General features: G+C 43.1%; 1 protein-coding gene across 1 annotated transcript in view; it reads left to right on the forward strand.

The window, feature by feature from the left end:
* Positions 1-843: 843 nt before the first annotated feature.
* The window catches only part of LOC119466032 (trissin receptor), an 80,363-nt gene continuing 60,720 nt past the window's right edge, over positions 844-20,486 (forward strand). Inside the window, exon 1 of the mRNA XM_037726526.2 lies at positions 844-1,666. The gene's annotated coding sequence lies outside the window, so the exon portion shown is untranslated. The remainder of the gene's footprint in view (positions 1,667-20,486) is intronic.

The following is a 20,486-nucleotide window of genomic DNA, read 5'->3' on the forward strand; positions in this document are numbered from 1 at the left end:
ATGCTGCGCCACTGCAGTTTGGCCATAAAATTCAATAAGCGTAACCGTGGTGTTTATTTTCTTCGCTATTAACAAATGTATTCGCCGTCAAAGGTGCAATAAAGAGTCTGGACAGAGGTTTTATTCGCCAGCCTCAACTTATTCCCGTTGATCATTAGCGTGCCTTTAATGGCTTTTCTGAAATCAAGTAATGCATTGGCACAGTGTGGCCTTGACCCCCTTAAGTGTCAAACTTCTGGCATTATGTAGCAGTGAAGTGCCACACTTGTTGGAGAGGGAAATGTCTTTTTTTCAACGCTGGGTGAAAAGTAAAACAACGTTGCCACTTTCAAAGTGCGCATCGTCAAAGCGTTCATATATACTATATTCCTTAACTTTTTAGGCTATAATATGACTTCGTTTTTTTTTTATTCAGCTTTCTTTCTTCGGCAGTGGCGTGACTGAGGTTCACAAGAACAATTCGCAATTCCACTGTTCTATTTCGCCTTTCCATCCCATGATCCAAAATTTCGGACAAAGAAGAAGAAGAAGAAGAAGAAGAAGAAGAAGAAGAAGAAGAAGAAGAAGAAGAAGAAGAATAAGAATAAGAAAATTAAAAACCCGGAGCGGGTGGATTCTGGAGCAGCAATTCTTATCTTTTACGCTTCCAGTCATCGCTGGAAACTTTTCATTTCGCAAAATTTTCCGGCGGCTCTCATTGATGCTCGCCCGTCCGCGTAAGCGAGGGCGGTAGTGACAAGCACGTTGCCGGGTCATCGTTGGCGCTTTCCGCTGACAGATGGCGCCACCGCACCGCTTGTGCGTCACTGTGCCTCCGTCTTCGATTTTTCTTTTCTTTCGTGCTTTGATTCCCGGCCCTGTGCGCTCGTCGGCACTGGCGGGATGCTCAGATCGAAAAACGAAGCGCCGACGGCGTGGTCGCCCCAAAACTTTTTGCGCGCCAGCGCGCTGCCCAAAGTTAGGGACACTCCGTGAAAGCGAAACAAAAAAAACAAAAAAGGCGACGATCCGAGAAAGCTTCTCTGCCTCTTCCGCCGTAGTTCGGCATTCTTCGCCTGCTGCACTTCGGCCGGGACCGTTTCTTCGTTCAAGATATCGGCATCCACTCTCACATGGCTGGTGAAACTGGTGGCTAAACTGTTGGTGCTCCTGTTTTCGCGCACCAACCGCGGTGCATTGACCTGCTGAAGCTCAAAACTGAAGTTCAAGTTCACTTTCAAGACTCCGGAATTCCCATTCCTTGACGAAAAGAAGGCCCCGTGCGGCGAAGTTTTGTTGCCGGCATGACTTGAACTACAGTGTTTGCCTGGTGGTTCCATTTTTGCGGCGTTTTATAAGATGTTGGTGTCGGTGCCTTAAGGATTACTCCGTTTCCGCGAGGAAGTCCCTGCGAGGACGTGGAATTCTGCGAGCGTTATCTTTGTCGTGAGCGTTCGTCTTTGACCTGCTGATGCGTGTGTGTGCAGGATGCAATGAGGAAACGATAGGTCCTGGTGGTCGAAACATGTAGCCACACGTGAACAAGTTTGGTGAACGATCAATGGATGCCTACGGGCTACGAATTCGCAGTATTCTCATCTCCGCAAAAAGTTTTGACCAGAAGACAGCTTCGCCACGATCCCGGAGTGACGCACGGATAACAGAAGGCTGAAGTCGTCGGCGCTTGGTAAGTGACGATAAGCAATCTCGACATATTTGTTATCAGACTGGGCTTTCCGTGCGAGTTTGCGCAGCGGAATTTGTAGTATCTCGTAATTTTTAGCCACACAACGTGAGTTGATGCGGCTATCTTTAAACCGCGACCAGTTACGTTATTAACAGCGGCTGATCTGTTTCACATCCAGTAAGACAATACTCAGCGCATCCTGAAGTGAAATCCTTAATTGCTTACAGTGACGAGCTATCAGACTATATATACGCGTAATTGTAAAGTAATATCGATTTCTGCAATGCAAAAAAAAGTTCAATGCAAATTGTTGCGTAGCTATGAGACAACTGCACGAAGAAGTGTATAGAAAAAGAAAAATGAGCCGTATGTGGCCAAAAATATAAACACATTCTCACGTATTAAAGGTATCAGTTGACCCCCTTACGCCTTGATTTAGCACGGCTTTTGACGATCCCGTTGGTGCATATTCAGCTAGAAAGAATTGGCGAAAAAAACTAAACAATATCTAACAGGCAGTATGAGGCATACAGAGGGGGTCACTCAATCTTCGTCTCATTCAATAACCTTTGAACCTGACTGGTATGCTAACCGATTAATTATTGGCCTGAGAAAAATATGAATGCTATCAGCGGTTAATGCGCATGCGGCACCTTCGCGTTCTTTGGCATATTATCTTCCTTGCATTAATGAGGACTAGTTCGCGCTTCGATACTGACTGACTTCGTATTGCGATGTGCGCGTGACCCAAGACCTGTTATAAAGAACCTTTGCACAAGAAGTCCGTTCTGACATATTTGTTAGGGGAAAATATCGCACGCTCAAAAACGTCTGAATCCGAGTAGTTCTATAATCTGACGTTATAAGTGCGTGCTTAAAATCACGCAGCAAACCAATACTGCAGTCTGTGTGAGACCAGCAGAAATCTTGAGCTGATCACCGTTTTGGAATGCATTCCATCGGTTTGAAATGATTATGAAGACGCCGCGGCACCGTCTCGACTTTGTTGGCCGCGGCGTCTTCATAATCTGGCCCCTGAATTAATTGCATTCTTTCCACAACCAATCCAGAGCTAAAAATTTGTTCGCACTGATATTTCGACCACATCACGTAAGCGATGCGTACAAAGACAAGAAAGGTCCACTAACTGTCACTAACGTTGTAAGTTAGCGAACCGTTCTCTATCGCCACGAGTGAAAGAATAGGTTGAGCCGAAGGGTTCAATTTTCGTTAGTCACAACCACACAATAGAACAGATAATACAGCCGGAAAAAGCATAGGGGAAGTTATTTGTTATGCTTAATTGAAATGTACAATCATTGCATTCTACCGGTGCTAACGTATGGGGCAGAAACTTGGAGGTTAACAAAGAAGCTCGAGAACAAGTTAAGGTCCGCACAAAGAGCGACGGAACGAAAAATGTTAGGCCTAACGTTAAGAGAAAGGAAGAGAACGGTGTGGATAAGAGAACAACCGGGGATAGCCGATATTCTAGTTGACATTACGCGGAAAAAATGGAGCTGGGCAGGCCATGTAATGCATCGGATGGATAGCCGGTGGACCATTAGAGTTACAGACTGGTACCAAGAGAAAGGAAGCGCAGTCGAGGACGGCAGAAAACTAGGTGGAGTGATGAAGTTGGAAAATTTGCAGGCGCAAGTGGGAATCCGCTAGCGCAAGGCAGGGGAAATTGGATATCTCAGGGAGAAGCCTTCGTCCTGCAGTGGACATAAATAGGCTGCTGCTGCTGATGATGATGAATTGAAATGTATAAATAATAGGGCAAAAAAATATGAAAGCGGATGAAGAGATAACTTTCCGCAGGCCGGTACCAAATCCGCGTCTCTGCATTAGAGGTGAGCTACTTTACTTATTAACAGTAGTTATTAACTTTACTTTACTCATTAGCAGTATGTACTCTTGTTCATATGACCTTTCGTTTTCGCACTTCACTAAAAAAAAAAAAAGGAAACCCGTTTACAAATGGCTTGAAAAAGTCAATTACTAAAATGCCCCAAAGCTCCCGCTGCAAGAGCAAACTGGTCAAGAAAACGGCGGACTTCAGAGTGATCCGCAGTCCCCCACTACGGCGTGCCTCATAATCAGATCGTGGTTTTGACACGTAATACCCCGGGATTTAATTTTTTTGAACTTCAGAGTACACTGGCGGCACTCGTGTAATCTGAGTGACTGCGAAGCGCTGGGAAAGATAGGGGACCTCAGGTGGCGTATAAAATTGAGAAGCTTATCTCGCGTGCTGTGCGTCTGAGTACAACGAAAACTTGAGTTCAACAGCATGGCCATAAATAATGCCATGTTGTTCGTGCATATTTTTGTTAACAGTGTAAAGAAGGCTGTACGAAGCTGTACACAATGCTTGCATAAGGCCATTAGAAATATAACTAAACAAGTTGCTAGATTGGCGCGTTGAGCAGTACTGAACAATATATTTTGTTTTATATAGTTCAGGCGGTAATAAAAAAGTGTTTTGCCGGTGACGACTTTTTTCCGCTGCTGACAGAAGTGCGCTCTCTTCTTCTTTCCTACTTTTTACCTAGTTTTGTTTCTAATGACGCATTAAACGTTCATTGCATGCTTTTAAAGCGCAAGAACTGTGCAACTTCAGACGAAAGATATTAAAGTTGCGGTCTTGATCGCGCCTGGTATAAACATTGCTTGAAATTAAACGCTGTATAGAAGGAAAATAAAGACAGCTGTACTCATCGCAATAGTTGCACAGCATTTAATTAACCAGTGCCTTATATCTGCATAATTATTTGTTCATTATAGTTTATTGAGCAAGTTATCTTTAGTCCGGCTCAGGACAGACCGCCGAAGATATGACACATGACTACGTGCAGCACCGCACCGTGCTGTTGGCGCGGTCTACGTGATTACACAATCGATGTTTACATGTTATATGCACCTGATGTTCACATCTTGTATTCTACACGGCGGCTTAGAAAGCCGCCAGGGTTTAAATAATTTAATCAATAATTAATTACTACATAGAAAGCAACGCATGATTTATTAGTGCCAGTATTAAATTTATGTAAATTAGGAATAAGTTATAGGGAGAAATTAACATTTTAATAGCCGAACACGGGCATGCAGATATACTTATCCTTAAGGTTGGGTAAAGTTTGCGAAGAATGCCAGCTAAGAAGCTTATGTAAAGTAAACCAATTTTACGACAATAAAGAGTTAAATATTTGAATTATCAACAGGCAAAAGTCTTTATACCGAAAAATAATTCGCGGATGAATTTTCGCTGTGCCCTCATGTATATCTCCACGGCGCGGTCACGGTGCTTCGTTTGATCGGTAGATATCAACGTCAATATCGAGCAGCGTGAAGATGAGAAACTATATCCGGCTTCATTTAACTGCGAACATAAGTTGTGATCTAAGAAACTATGTGATCGGGTTCTTTTGGCTTTAACGCTTTATAACTGGCAGAGGACCGCGTTGATTTCTGAGGTATTAATGGTCATATCGAAACAAAAGTTCACAGGAATGTGGAGGGTGTTCTGTATGATATGTACAGGGATATGCTAAACCAGGTGGTCCAGATTATTCCGGAGTCCCCCACTACGGCGTACCTCACGATTAGATCGTTGTTTTAGCACGTAAAGCTACATATTTTTTAAGCACACAGGGAAACAAAAAATGAGGAGGCCGGCGAAATAGGGAGGTAATCATTTATGATTTTCTACATATATACAAAACACGGAAGAAAGTCTGAAATATCTCAGTACCGGAAAACACTTATTACCTTTTTTTTCTTTCTTTTGTTTTCTATCTTCTTTTTTTTCTTTTTGGAGTCGAGCCATAGCGGACAATATCTAATGGAAGAAAGCCGCGTAGAAAACGGGGAATATTGCCTGGTGTACTTTTGGGGCACGGGAAATTGTACATGATCAAGAAGAATAGGGCAATGTATAGTGGCTTGAACCACCGTATAGATGAACAACAGGTCTGATCTAATACGTCTTGATTTTAGAGATGTGAGTTGAGGTATATATTTGCGAGGGTTGGACTATGGTCGCCAGAACGGCGAAAGCGGCGCTTGAATATAGATATCAATTTATAATAGACGCGTTCATTTAGGCCAGAATTAGATTCGCATGTTGTGCCCCAAACTACACAGATACACTCTCTTAGTGGAAGACATGCGTTAGAATACAATTTCAGAAAGTCAGCAGAGTAGTGGAAGTAATGTGATATACGACAAACAATACCAAGAGCGCGAAGGGTACGTTGTTTCGTGTGGAGAGAAGCATAACACTTCATCGAAGTACACACAAAGATCTTTCATTTCATCGACCCTGGATAGTGAAACTTCCCGAAGGGTGTAGAGAAATTGCACATGATGTGCTTTCCGCGTATAAGTTAATACCATAGTTTTGGAAGAATTTAGGAGTACATTATTGTTTCTGCACCAGTTTGAGAGGGAAAAAAAAGTCTTTTTGGAGGTCAATGCAGTCGCGAACACTTTTGACAGTCTTAAATATCTTTAAGTCGTCAGCATATAGAAGAAATGAATAGTGTCGAATTGCTGACGAAAGGTAATTGATGAATGGTAGGAAGAGAAGAGGGCCAAGAACAGATGTTTGAAGAACTCCGCTAGCGACCACATATCTAACAGAGCTCTATCCATTAATGCCAACGAAGCATGATCCGTTGTTTAGGTAATTTGATACCAGGGCAGTGGTGGAAGAAGGTATGTTCATTTGCGAGAGCTTCGTAATGAGAAGCTCATGGCGAACTACATTAAATGTTTTACTTAGGTCAAAGTAAAGAGTTTCTAATTGGCCCCTACTATGAACCGGCACCGGAAGCATGGGACAATAATGTGACAAAGTTCATTGTTGTAGAATGCCCCGATACAAAGCCATGCTGTTCATATATTAAAATGTTCTTAGTACGAACAGAAAGCAGGGAATGCAATACAGATTCAAACACTTCTGACGCTGCGCAGAGGATAGATATAGGCTGGTAGTTAGTAACTGCACTTCTAGCACCCCATCTTGAGCGGGCACTATCTGTGCTACCTGCCAAGCGATAGGAAACGTTAGGGAACTGTTGACGATGCATGTGAAAACAGGGACAAGTATGCTTACATACATGTTAAGCAGTCCGGGAGCAATACCATCAGTGCCACAAGAAAGGGAATGTTTGAGGCACTTCATGCACTTAAAAACAAGGTCTTCATAGACTGACAGCGTACACTCCCTACCAGAGTGATAAGGAAGGTTACTTGAGCTTGAAGAATTCTTTGCACCAAATATAGAACAGAAATGTTCTGCAAAGACATCAGCAGGTTTTGGGATAGGATCGCCATTTTCATCAGCAAGACGTACATCTTCGGCGCTCTTTTTAGAAGTGTGAGAGCGCACGTAGCTCCAGAGATGTTTTGAATTACGTGTAATGCTGGCTTCGGTACGTTCAACGGGGTTATAGTGATCATCGTTATAATAAAATTTGCAAAAAAAAAAAAAAAACGACAGCGCCTCAATTCAAGAAATTCAAGCTGCCACTTATCCCCTAGGTGTGTTTGCCCCGCTTTTTTGTGTGCATGGTCTTTCAGTTTTATTGTATTTTTAGTTCGTTAGAAATGCAATGAAAGAAAAGTGAATTTTTGAGCGTATTGTAGGTATAATAATAATAATAATAATAATAATAATAATAATAATAATAATAATAATAATAATAATAATAATAATAATAATAATAATAATAATAATAATAATAATAATAATAATATCGTAGTGAATTTAGTAGATACCTTGCAGAATATTGTGAGGAAGCTACAAAGATAGTAGGCGATTGGGGAGTGACAAAAACGATAAAGTTTGCAGTAAGTGGAGGGCTCTGCAGACAAACCCAATTTGTATAAATCGTGTAAGCTTGTTCGAAACAAAAGCTTGCGAGGTCGTGGTAAATAAGCTTGACATTTACGGCGAGAATCTAACCTTGTTTATTATAAAAAGTTAATCTTATTTGCACAGAACTTCTTCACTGACTAATATTACCCTTAGTTCAGTTATTAACTTTGCAAGAAATATGGGCAAATTTCATTGTAGGGATATAAAAGGGACACCTTTTTAAATATTCGTCACTCTTTTGTTTACATATTTATACATCTGCCCAACATGGTTCGGAGCATGCATGTAAAAGCTATTGTGCTGCAGCTTTACAAAGCAATGGTCTCCCTTGAGAGCAGAAAGCTCCCGGAGAGAAAGAGCCCCCCAAAAGGGCCTGCTCAAGCTGCCAACGCGTATTTAACACAAGTTGCGATCATTTGTTGTTTACTTATCGCAGCGCGAAGCACGAGGCAGCACTAACTTTTCTAGCGGGACAAAGCCCGCAAGACACAGCCCCACTTTTACAAAATGTTGAGTGTGCTGTCGCAAAGGAAGGTTTCTATAATAGAACGTTCTAAAGCTGGATGTCATTGTGAAAGGATTACGAACAACAGGAGGACCAGAAAGCAGAAAAGGATGAAGAAGAATCGCTGTAAAACATGGCTTTGGTGGGATCTGTATGCACATGGCTAACGTACAGGGCGCATGAATTGATCTATTTGGTGATATTGGAAATGCTAGTAATTCTTTCGCCTCCGGCATTATCGGAACCTCTTTTTTTGTAATGAATATGCAGGGATGACTTCGAAAATGAGAAAATAAATCAAACACATACACACAATGACGAGTACTTAAGCGTTAACGCGCTTTCATTTAATTTTGTATCTTTGTATGAACGGCAAGAGAGAGAGAGAGAGAGAGAGAGAGAGAGAAGTGACTTTATTTGCACCCGTCAAGAACGGCAAAACACTGCAACTAAACATGCTAAACATTTAATTCAATATATGTTCCACACTGACACATTCAGGTATTCATTCTTTCCTCATACAATCAGAGATTGGAATTCGTTGCCCGGAGATATTATAATTTGCTCACCGTGACAATTTTCTTCCCATGCTTGAAAAATATGTCTATCAGTATGTATCGTGATTGTTAAGATCGCCTACAGACACCGAATTTTGTTGGGAATTGGTTTCATGTACGCTTTGTTTTTCATCTTCTGCACCTGTATTCTACATTAATCTTTAAGGGCTGGCTCAGGAAGGTCACAACCTCTTACTGTAATGCTCAACTACGTTTTGTTGTTAACTGCAATATTAACAAGTGTATAGCAGTTTGTCATTCATATTTTGATGCAACGCACTTTCCCATGTCCTGCAACAGCCTCCATATGCAAGCTTGCGTTATGTATGAAATAAAAAAAATGTAGTGTGGGATCACAGTATTGTACGAGTACTTCGATGCGAAGCAATAATCCTAAACATCCGCCGTGGTTGCTTAGTGGCTGTGGTGTTGGGCTGCTAAGCACAATGTCGCGGGATCAGATCCCGGCCACGGCGGCCGCATTTCGATGGGGCCGAAATACGAAAACACCCGTGTACTTAGATTTAGGTGCACGTTAAAGAACCCCAGGTGGTCCAAATTATTCCGGAGTCCCCCACTACGTCGTGCCTCATAATCAAATTGTGGTTTTAGGCACGTAAAACCCCACAATTTCATTTTTTAATAATCCTAAACGCATACTTTGATACTTTGCGCAAAACCTGCTGCGAAGTAAAAAAAAATACAGATGGGACAATATTTTTTTTCTTTTATGGTAAATGGTCGCACTACTGCCATGAACAATTAAGGTGATGGTGGTGTTCCGGTGTAACGACAAAAGTAACGCGAGGTGTTGCATCGCCTGCGAATTGGTCCTTTTGAAGGGTAGCTTACGCTTGGAAATGATTGCAGTGGGCGAACTTGACTACACACCTGCCAGTGAACCCGGAAATCCTGATTGCAGAGAGAGCCAAAGCCGCGCCGCATTTCCCGGGCTATTTTTCGCCTGCACCTGGGGAACCGCTCCTTCCTACGGCCAGTGTTATAAGGGTTTTGACGCCTTCGTAGGTAAATTATTGCATTTCGTTTGTAAACTGGTGAATGGGCATGCTTGCGTGCGGAAACCATTCATTATAATGCGCAGAAATGAGTTGCAAACTGTCGAAGACGTTAACAGCTTCAGTCAACAAGTCAGCATTCGCTAATGAAATAAATTACTTTTGTATTGGGCGCTGCTTGGAGGCATCGTGAATTTGGCATTCATTATTTTACGGCATCCAAAGAAAGGCAGGGAAATGACGTGCAAAACGCAGTGTGGTTAAAATGTCACTAAAGGAAGAACTGAAGCGCAGCTGGATCCATAGAATATTTGTTGGGAACTTTATCAATGTTTCTGTGTGTCAATGTATCACTTCGTTGTGTAGAGAATTGCCAGAGGGGGTGCCGCTGCTGCTCCTCAGTTTAAACAGCCCCCAATGAAACACACGCGTTGACGTAATATCCACGTGACTTTTCTCTGTGCCACTCTCTCGGAATCAGTAGTACGTGTTACTGGGCTAGTCGGTTCATACTCAACAATTTAAGACCATAACACGTATGACCATCAAGGAGGTTAGTTACTAAGATTTGATGGCCATTTATGCTTTCCCGTCCTCTAGTGTAGGGTAGGCAACCAGACGCATTTCTGGTTAATATCCCTGCCTTCTCCATTTCTTTCCTCCTCTTCCAATACCTAGCGCGAAATCGAAATGAAGAGGGGAGGGGAATACCAGTGAAACTCTCGACTTCGCCAATCGGGAAGCGAAGCAGGAGGAGGAGCAGTGCTCGAATGTACACAGCTAACCAGGAGAATAACAATGGCGTACGGAATGTGCGTGCCATGATGACCAACGTCGTCAGTCAGCGCGTTGAGCTGCGGGCGCACGCGTGTTTGTACGTGTGCACGTTCTTGAATGTACAGCCGTGAACGAATGAAATACGATAGCGTTAAGGTACGTTCTAGGATATACAAGGGTTGTTCAATAAAGACTCAGACTGATGATTTATTTATTATTTATTTTATTATTGTTTTGTTATTGTTATTATTTATTATTATTATTATTTATTTATTAAAATTTTACATTGACCCTTTGCGTTTCTATAAAAAAAGAGGGATACAAATGTCGATGAATAATTTTCAGAAATTATGATTTCAGAGTATCAGTCTCAGTCTTTATTGAACAACCCTCGTATTTTGTGCCAAATCTTGGTGCCATTGTGGCTGAAATAAACTGTTCGGATTATCCTGACACTCGCACACTATTGACGTACTACGCTTTATCTCGTGAGAACAAGTGCCACGGACAAGCATCGATGGCAATATCGCGTTTTACCCGTTGGTTGCGCGTGTTCGCGTCTGTGGGTGTGCGCGCATTTGAATAATTACGTCATTGCATTTGCGTCGTCAAACGCGGGTACTATGAGAAAGAACTCGTAAACTCATTGCATCTGGCAGGCAAAAAGTGGATCTTCCACCCACCCACACTAAACATTACCAAACAGCATCCTCTCTACATCATCTAGCGCATAAACATAAGCAGGAAGACTTACGTAACCTCGCAATTTCGTTCACTTCACGGGTATAACGTGGCTGATATAACCAGTGCACACGCGCCTGCGCATAAAATATTATGCAGCAGGTCTTTATTGCTTGTTTATGCTAGCCTGTGTGTTTGAATTACAATTAGGCGTTTCTAGTAAGCGCAGATGACTCGGTGCTTTCGAGCTGTCGCCTCCCCTCTGTCTGGCGCTTGCGCGTTGATTCATTAATTTGCTCGGACTGCCTGCTCCTGACTAATTAGGAATTGGGCTCTCGCTCGGCACTGTGGCCTAAACCATATTGGAATCCCACGAAGCTTTGGGTTGCGTGGACGCTACCAAAGCTGACATAGCCCTGCATTTATGCACCACGCCTTCCTAGAGCCAGAACATTCACCTGGATCTAATTAGTATAAAACGTGGCCAGCCGTGCCGTCTCCTCTCTATAGGGCGTAGCTCTTCCGGCTTCTATAATACCTTCATACCCGTACAGACACAAAGTCGGGTGATGAGTGCAGATGAATGCGTTATATGCAAGATCACGAATAAATAAGAACATATATATTCCTTAAGGATCTGTTTATTCGGGTTGCGGAACCGCCTTCTATATATGAATCATGCATGGTGACAGGATGTGCGTATTTATGGTGATGCAGTTTGTCCAAGAGAGATGCAGATCATCGCGTGATCTTCCTTAAAACAAACGAACAAACAGGTGAAAGAATTGTCATATCAACCATTGGATCGGAAACCGTCGTCCCGCAGAACTGTAGTGCCTTTATCACGAAACCATACTGCTCATTTTTTTTTATTACGCGGGCGTATGGTTCAAGTTTGAATGAAGAAGCACTATAATAAATGAAAGTAACTGTAAACACATTCACCGATAACACAAGCAAACTAATGTACGCGTGTCCCATAAGGATAACTAGTATCGCGATGGCTCTTCAGCTGCATACACACTGCGAACATAGGCAGCGGTTTCCCGAAAGACCTACAGCGCTTCGTTTCACGCATTCTACTGAGCCAAACGCAGTGAACACCAAGCAAGATAAGCATGTTGTAGGACGGATAACTGCAGTAGACAAAAGTAAAAAGCTTTAGAGAAATCATATCATTGATACGAAGTGGGATAAAAGTTGGACAAACGTGGGTAAAGTGCTTTAAACAGGTTGGCCGACGTTTCAATAGGTGGACTTATTTTTCCTAGGTGTACTTGAATGCGGCGCGAAATACATTTCGTGAAAAGGGGACAGAAGAGAGGAGACAGTGAAGACCTTCTGTCCCCTTTTAACGAAATGTTTTTCGCGCCACATTCAAGTATACCCAGGAAATGTCAGCACCAACTTGCCCAAGAAGAAGTTCTTTTAGGTGGACCTATCTTTCTCAAAAGCGACCTCGTTGTCCTTGGCGTGTTAGTTTTGGATTAACCCGTTAAAACTAACACGGCAAGGATGATGAGGTCACATTTGATGACAAAAATGGGTCTGCCCATCGAAACGTCGGTCAGCCTGTGTGAGGCACTTTACCCTTGTCTTTTATCCCACAGTGCCCTACTCCTTCTGTCGGCCCCCATCTTGACTTTGAATTGTCATGGATACTAAGACCTTTAACAGAATGACACTATCTGCAGTATCTTGTCAATTGAAAGAATTGTAACGGGGAAGCGTTTCTGAACACTCACAATAATAAAGCTCCATTCTGAAAGCACCATGTGGGCATGAAGTGTCTAGGAGGACAATTTTCTAAATGCTGGTGAAGTTGAAAAACTTAAAAAGGAAAAGAAGTACAAGAAAATGACACGCGAATTGCTTCAACACCGGCTTTCCAGGCAAGCGTTAAACGGAGGAAACAAAAGCACAGAGGTGATCGCGGGTGGTCGTTTTACAGAACTGTGTTACTCTCCTCTCGCAGAGACGCACATTTCATTTAAGAACGCAGCGCCACCAAACAACCACCACCAACGCAAACCACTCCTCTACAGCTGCCGCTGTAGCTGCTTCGCTGGACTTCGCTTTCCAAACCACGATTTAGGTCACAGCAATCAATCGTCCTCAGGCCCCAAATTATTTCACTTTCTTTGAGCCTCAAGCGGCTTGTATATTGGCCCAACGCGCACAGACTTCTTCTTTTTTCAGTGAGTCATTAGTCTGTTTTCGTCTGATTAGTTTTTCTTGCCGTAAATTGCCGGCTGTCGACGTGCTTCCTTTTATACATTAAGCGAGCCTATAGGGCTAAATGACTGAGTATTGCTTTTACGTACATGGTGTGCAGCGGTTCTTCGTTTTTCTTTTAGTGCATGTACATGATGCAACTTCAAGATGAGAGAGAGAACAATGAAGCCGATCCCACGAATCGATGTTGTGCAAATCATTCTGCTGGTAGCTGGCTACTACAATTTAATAATGCTTTAACTGAGTGAATGGCGTTGGCGAGGCGCTTTGTGGGGAGGGGTGGATGGAGTTCTGGTTGAGCAGCACGCCACCAGATGGTGCGCGCAACTAAGGACAAGCTACATGTATAGGACACCTGAATAAATCAAGCAGGCTATACGGGTGACTATTTGTCAGCGCCCTGTTTCAAAGGCGCTGCCATTAAATCATCATCATCATATCATCAAGCTGATTTTGCAGGGAGGAGATTCATACGACCGGATCCGTCACAGGCATAGGTAGCGGCACAAGGCAGAGAAGTTTTGAGCAAGCGAAGAAATATTAAAGAGATGTGTACAAGAATGCTAGAATGAAAAGCAGTAACTCAAACAGGCTAGGTTACCGTCCCCTTTCAAAGGGGATGCCAATAAATCATCATCATGAAGCCTCCTGAATAAAACTGAAGGTATCGACATTCCTCGTCGCCTGGCCTCTCCTTCTCCTGGTCTCCTCACCGCCCGCGCTTTTCATCGCGGTTCGCCCTCGCAGTTTGCTGGTTTGGTCCGTAGCGCCCGTGGTCCCCATAGAATTCGCGTGTGCCGCGCTGGTGTAATTTATACTAATACCAGACTCCCCGCTTGCAGTTGTGTCTTGTTCTAGGCATTTAGTGTGCGAATGGCTCTTGGCGCAGTAACCGAGGCCTTGTTAGGCGGGCCAGAGGTTCAAGAACTGTTTATTTTCTTGCAGGAAAAGGGCGCTCAAATGCTTCGAAGCAGGAGCAAAAAAGCTGTAGTGTTTTGTTCTGAACAATAAATTGCGCACGTCATATTAACGACTATTGCAAAAAACAAGTGCTAACTTGGTTGTCTGTGTGAGCAGGTCCTATGTTAAGCAGCGCTGACTGAATCGTATGAACGCGCTCGCACTAATCCTTAACGAGGCGCGTTCATCACATGGTTTGTTTGGGCCCTAGTTGACGGTAATAATCCTTTATTACTTGTTGTTTTATGCCAAACAAGATGCGAAGGACTGGATAGAAAGATTTGCTAGCCCATGTACTTGTAGCCTATTTGTATTACGTCATTCGTCTCTTGTTTGGCGCTATACAATAAAAATGACACAGTGCTCGAAAAAAAAAAAAAAAGGGAAGCAACAACAACAACAACACATATAGGTTTTATTGTAAGCTCACTCCAAAGGCGCTATAACGTAATGCTATTTCAAACTGTTCCTATTCCATTTCTGCAATCAGCCCTCCACAATTGGTAAAAAAGGAAAAAAATAGCGTAGCTTGCACTGGAGGCGCAATGCTATAGAGACAGTGGAGCTGATGGGCACCTAGCTAGTCCTGGCTTTTGGGCTAAGCTAAGCACTATCAAGTCATCCCCAGTATTTTCCGGGATTTATAGATAATTGATCAATTATCGATTAGTTATTGATTGGTTAGCGCAAGGTATTGGCCACTTATTTGGGCTAGGCTAAGCACTACCAAGTCATCCCGAGTATTCTCCGGAACTTATTGATTATTGATTAGCTATTGATTGGCTATAGATTGTCTATCGATGACTGACTAAGCTTAAGGAGTCCCAACCATCCTTAGCTAGACTTAGCCAGGCTCATCTTCGCTTGTTCAAAGGGATATGTGCCATTGCGCTTGGACCCTTTCTGCACAACGGTTAGGATCGGCCCACATTTTCTGTTTACGCGTCACGGACTTACGGCCGGCTTTAACAGCTCCGCTAGTAAAAAAATATTTCGGGCTACCCCTGCTTCGCCTGCCTGTCGCGCAACGTCACAAAAAGCTAAAAATCTCCCCATCTGATAGGAACCGTGCGCACTGGTTATGCATCATTAGGCCAAACACAAGAAAAGCAATTATTTCTTATTCCACACTTTTTCGCAATTAGCCCTCCGTTATTGGTGAAAAGGTTTCGGGCGAAGCCTAGTTCGGCTTTCTGCCACGCAACGTCACAAAACCGCGAAAACTCACCACGTCAGAGTGGTGAGTTTTCGCATTAAAACTGCCTTCAATATGCCAAACAAAACTGAACTTCTTTCGAAATAACCGGAAACTTCCCCGTTCCGAAAGGAATAGACGATGTCTGCCTACCGATCACTCGGACACGGGCTACTCGGAGCTGCCGGGGAGAACGGATTTATTTGCGTATAATACAAGTCTTTACGTGGCAGCAGTAGCGTTGTCGAGCACTTTCCGCACGTATGCGACTTCACTCTGACAACTCTTCTTCGCTGAGGATACGTTTTGGCGCCATTTTTAACGTTCCGTTGCACGCCGCCGCGATTTTCGACCAGCCACCGCAAGCTAAGCAAGGAAAAACAGACCAATCCCAGACGCCGGCACCACACTCTTCATCCGCTTATCTACTTTCACTGTGGTAGCTCGGCTCTCGCCGAGACCGCCCCCATTTCTGCATGCTACTCGCCGCTTGCTATCCAATCAGTTAAGGAAAACCTGTTAAAAGTAGGCAATGCTATTAGATTTAAAATCAACCAAAAGTGACCTCATATGAACGAGGAGGGCATTTGATTGGGCGGTTCAAACAACGCTGTGAATCACCGCCTCATGTTTACGCGTACGGTTACGTAAATTTGACGTCAGGAGATCGGAATAAAAACAGTTTGGAATAGTTTACGTTATAGGGCCCCTGTATTCGCACTTAAATGGCTTGACAAAATGATGTTGTTTATTGTGCTCACGCACTTTTCGTAATAGCTTTGTGAGACGCTCTTGCGCACCGAAATGAGGCTAGAAAACAATGGAAATGAAATTGCCAACATAAATGTTTATTCTAACATACACTAAAAGAGCTGATGTTAATTGCTGCTCAGGGTAGCAGACCTATCGGCGACGTCCTTTACTCTCCGGTCGTTTCTCCAAATGCTATCGCGTTTTAAAACGCGATACCATAGAAATATAAAGCTCAAGTCCTTAATATCTTGAGAGGGTATGCGAAATAAATACATGCGCATTGAGCACGCTATTGCATTATCATTGTCACAATCAACACTATAGAATGGCTTTTTTTTATAGAAGTTGCAAACAAATGATATACGTATAAGTAAATGATGGATTCCTCACGTTTAGAATGCGTTGACAATGAAAACAGAGCAGATTAAACATTCACAACGTATAAACAAGCACCAGTCCGTCCGTACTGTGCAGCTGTCGCAGCTCACCCATATTATGCAGAATTCTTACCATGTGACGTAGTCTACAGAAAGTACCATCGGTGCTTTCCAGCAACAATCACGCAAAAAACAAGCGCCTTTTGCAGAAGTTTTCCGACAACAGCGCCTGCACATTTCCATTCACGGCAAACTTACACCTCCGACGTCCTTCAAATTGCATGATGCGGAAGCCATTAGTCATATGGCAGCCACATTCTTGCATTTTTGCATTCTTCAGACTTCGTAACGCAGCCCCACGCAAGATAAACTTTGGTGACGACACGAGTGGCAGAGGAACTCGCGCGAAAGATGCCGTACGCATCGCTGTCCGCAGCGCAGTGGGTTGGCTAAGAGCAAGTGTCATGGCGCCGAAGCAACTCAAAACAAGAAATAACGAAAACGAAAGGCGTGGCGGGCAACGTGCTTGTTTCAGTGGAGAGAGGGCGAGGGCAGGCAGGTCACTGCATTCCAGCAACAGGAAGACACGAACCTCCTCGCCAGCCATCGCACGCCTGCTCGAACAGCAAGATGAAAGAATGTCGCTACCTTCAATTTCATCAGTTGTAGTCGGGCTAACCGATGATGATGATGATGATGATGATGATGATGATGATGATGATTATTTATTTCGATCCCATTTGAAACAGGGTGGTGAGGAATATTCCCCTAGCTTGCTTGAGTTAGTCATGTATGCTGTACATGCTTTTTATTAAAGCATTTTTGTATACGTCATAGTCTTTGTTCTCTTCCTCAAAATTTGGCTATGTATACCTTGTACCGCTACCTATGCCTGTCACGGATCCGGCCGGCTAAAGTTACGAGCGCCATCTCTCGGCCGCTTACGGAGCAGAAGGTTACCACGATGTGGCGGTTGGCTGTGTCCTTTCACTTAAACTATTCTTACACCCAGAATCGTTTGAGATTACGCAAAGCGTTACCAGGCGGACCAACGTATTTGTGTAAGGCGAACAGCTTTGTGTCTGACGCAAGCGTGGGTGTGACGCCGCCGCCATGATTATGACATGCCTTTTGTTGGGTTCTGCATAGATACTGGACGAGGCGCAAGTGAGGGAAAGACGGATTGGGACGTCATGAGAGACTACGTGTTACAGAATCGTACCTACCTGTGGCTATGGTATGCAGCGTATGTCAAAAGGAAGGTGACATTTTTGCTTCGGCAATGAAACGTTAAAACCTTTTAGACGTTGGCCCATCATGAAGGTGGTACAGCGTCGCATAGTTTCTATGCACGTTAGCTGTTACGAGGAAAATACTGGGAAATGCGGGCTGATCCCGGAGACGGTGCAGGCTAACACAGCGTCTCATAGCGTGAGCTGCCGCGAGGCAAGAACACTAGAAACTGACAGGTGGCGCATGCATCGAATATCTCAAAGAGATGGCTGACTTTGGCACGAGACGAGTATGCGTGCGATTGGGGCCTAGTCAATGAAAAGCGATCGTGGCCTAGTGGTTAGAGCGCTGGGCTGCTGTGCTCAAAGGCAGATGTTCGATTCCACTGTTTGTCATGGATTTATTTTTATGCGAATTGTAGTGAAACATGAAATACTTACCTACCCCCCCATTCACCAACTTGCACCATTGTGCCTGGAATGAGGCCAAAGATAGCTTCGCACTAAAAGAGAGTTTGATAAGAAAAGCCGTGAAATAGGGCTTAGATACTTTCCTCTAGCCAGCTACTCTGTGGTGATGAAAAAAAAAAAGAAACAGAGAGACAGAGAAACGGAATGACGATACAGGCAGAGATGTAGAGGCAAATCACATAGTGGGAAAGTCCACTCATATATCCTTGAGTCCAGGCCTACACATTTTAGAGTTAAGTAATACCAAGAAAGTAAACTGAGCCGGCAGCCGAAGTCTAGCGTATGGGTTGCTCTTGCGTTGCACGTAATCGGTGATGCGACACTGCAGCAAGCCAAACGGGCAACTTTTTTTCTGTGTCGGTTAAAATATCCACCTGAGCTGTTCTGCGTCAGAAAGAAGCAATCAGCACTCTCTTCGACGGACTGTCCTATGCCAACGATGCAAAGCCTCGTTTGTCTCGAGAGTGCCGTCAATTTCACGAGGGCATGTCTGATGGCTTAATGTAATCGCGATGTAGCGAAGAAATGAACACGCTTTGAAAGTGAACCTATGCGCCCATCGAACACACCTTTGGAACATGCTGTGAAAATGCAAATATGCTAGTAGGTAAAGAATCGAATGGCTCTGCCGCCAATTGATTTTGCGGTGAAGCATAAAATTGGTTCCCTGCAAGCCTGGATTTCATTTGCTGCTTGTTCGCATTGGCTCCGACGCAGTGCAAAAGCATTTGTGCTGTTCTTGTTGTGTACGCAGTCGGGAAATCAGCGTCGCACGCTTGTACTAAGCGCAAGGTCACGGCTTGGAAATTTGAATGACGGCGTTGCTTTATGTTTTTTTTTTGAGAAGCAATATGCGCATCTTTTTCGAAAAAAAAGAAAAGCAGTGCTATCTTTCGGAACTGTACCTAATTGGCTGGTCGTAATATAGATCATGTGTAGCAATTTTCAGACGATTGAGTGCGCAGTTTTCAGCAAGAAATTTTTTTTCTTCCTCGTCCAGAAAATATTGCTTAGTATATTTATTTCATTGTTTGCCTACTGCTAATATATTTCATATTTTTTAAGTAAATCTAAATGTCTTCCATCTCATCGAAGTCGATGACCGTAATCACAGAACGTGATTGGCCATCGCATTGGCCAATCTCGTCTCGTCACGCTCATGCCTAACTTCGGTGCAGAAGCTGGAATGCCAACTAACCAGATAAAATTTTTTTCATGAAACTAGTTTGATGAGTACGTGTCCCTGGTGTTTGATAATATAACGAAAAGCATTTTCATGCTCGGCTTCTGTGTTAGTGCAGAAACGTGGGCTTCACCTAACGCTTACTTGCTTGCTAGGGTGCACGCTTTACAGTGGTAGAAATAAGAAAAATTATTCCATGGAATTTTGTTATCATGAGTTAGCGTTCTTAGGGTACTTCATGCATTTCCGGGGGCTATCTATCTATCTATCTATCTATCTATCTATCTATCTATCTATCTATCTATCTATCTATCTATCTATCTATCTATCTATCTATCTATCTATCTATCTATCTATCTATCTATCTATCTATCTATCTATCTATCTATCTATCTATCTATCTATCTATCTATCTATCTATCTATCTATCTATCTATCTATCTATCTATCTATCTATCTATCTATCTATCTATCTATCTATCTATCTATCTATATCTATCTATCTATCTATCTATCTATCTATCTATCTATCTATCTATCTATCTATCTATCTATCTATCTATCTATCTATCTAACCGCCTACGTCTTGGTGTTCTCATGGTCGTTTCGTTAATTAGGTATGTACCAAAATTGGTATAGCTTGACAAGAACGTATGACGAACATAAATGATGGGTAATGACATGAATGTCATGAGATGCGTGTCATGTAGGTCATGAAGGTCATGAAACAGCCGCCTACGTCTTAGAGCTCTCATGGTCGTTTCGATAACTTGGTATGTACCAAAATTGGCATAGTATGACAAGAGTGTATGACGAACATAAATGATAGGTCATGATATGAATATCATGACGTGTGTGTCATGTAGGTCATGAAACAGCCGCCTACGTCTTGGTGCTTTCATGGCCGTTTCGTTAACTTGACAGGTACCAAAATTGGCATAGTATGACAAGAGTGTATGACGAACATAAATAGTAGGTCATGACATAAATA

This window comes from Dermacentor silvarum, chromosome 10 (assembly GCF_013339745.2).
Source record: "Dermacentor silvarum isolate Dsil-2018 chromosome 10, BIME_Dsil_1.4, whole genome shotgun sequence".
NCBI classification, from domain to species: Eukaryota; Metazoa; Arthropoda; class Arachnida; order Ixodida; family Ixodidae; genus Dermacentor; species Dermacentor silvarum.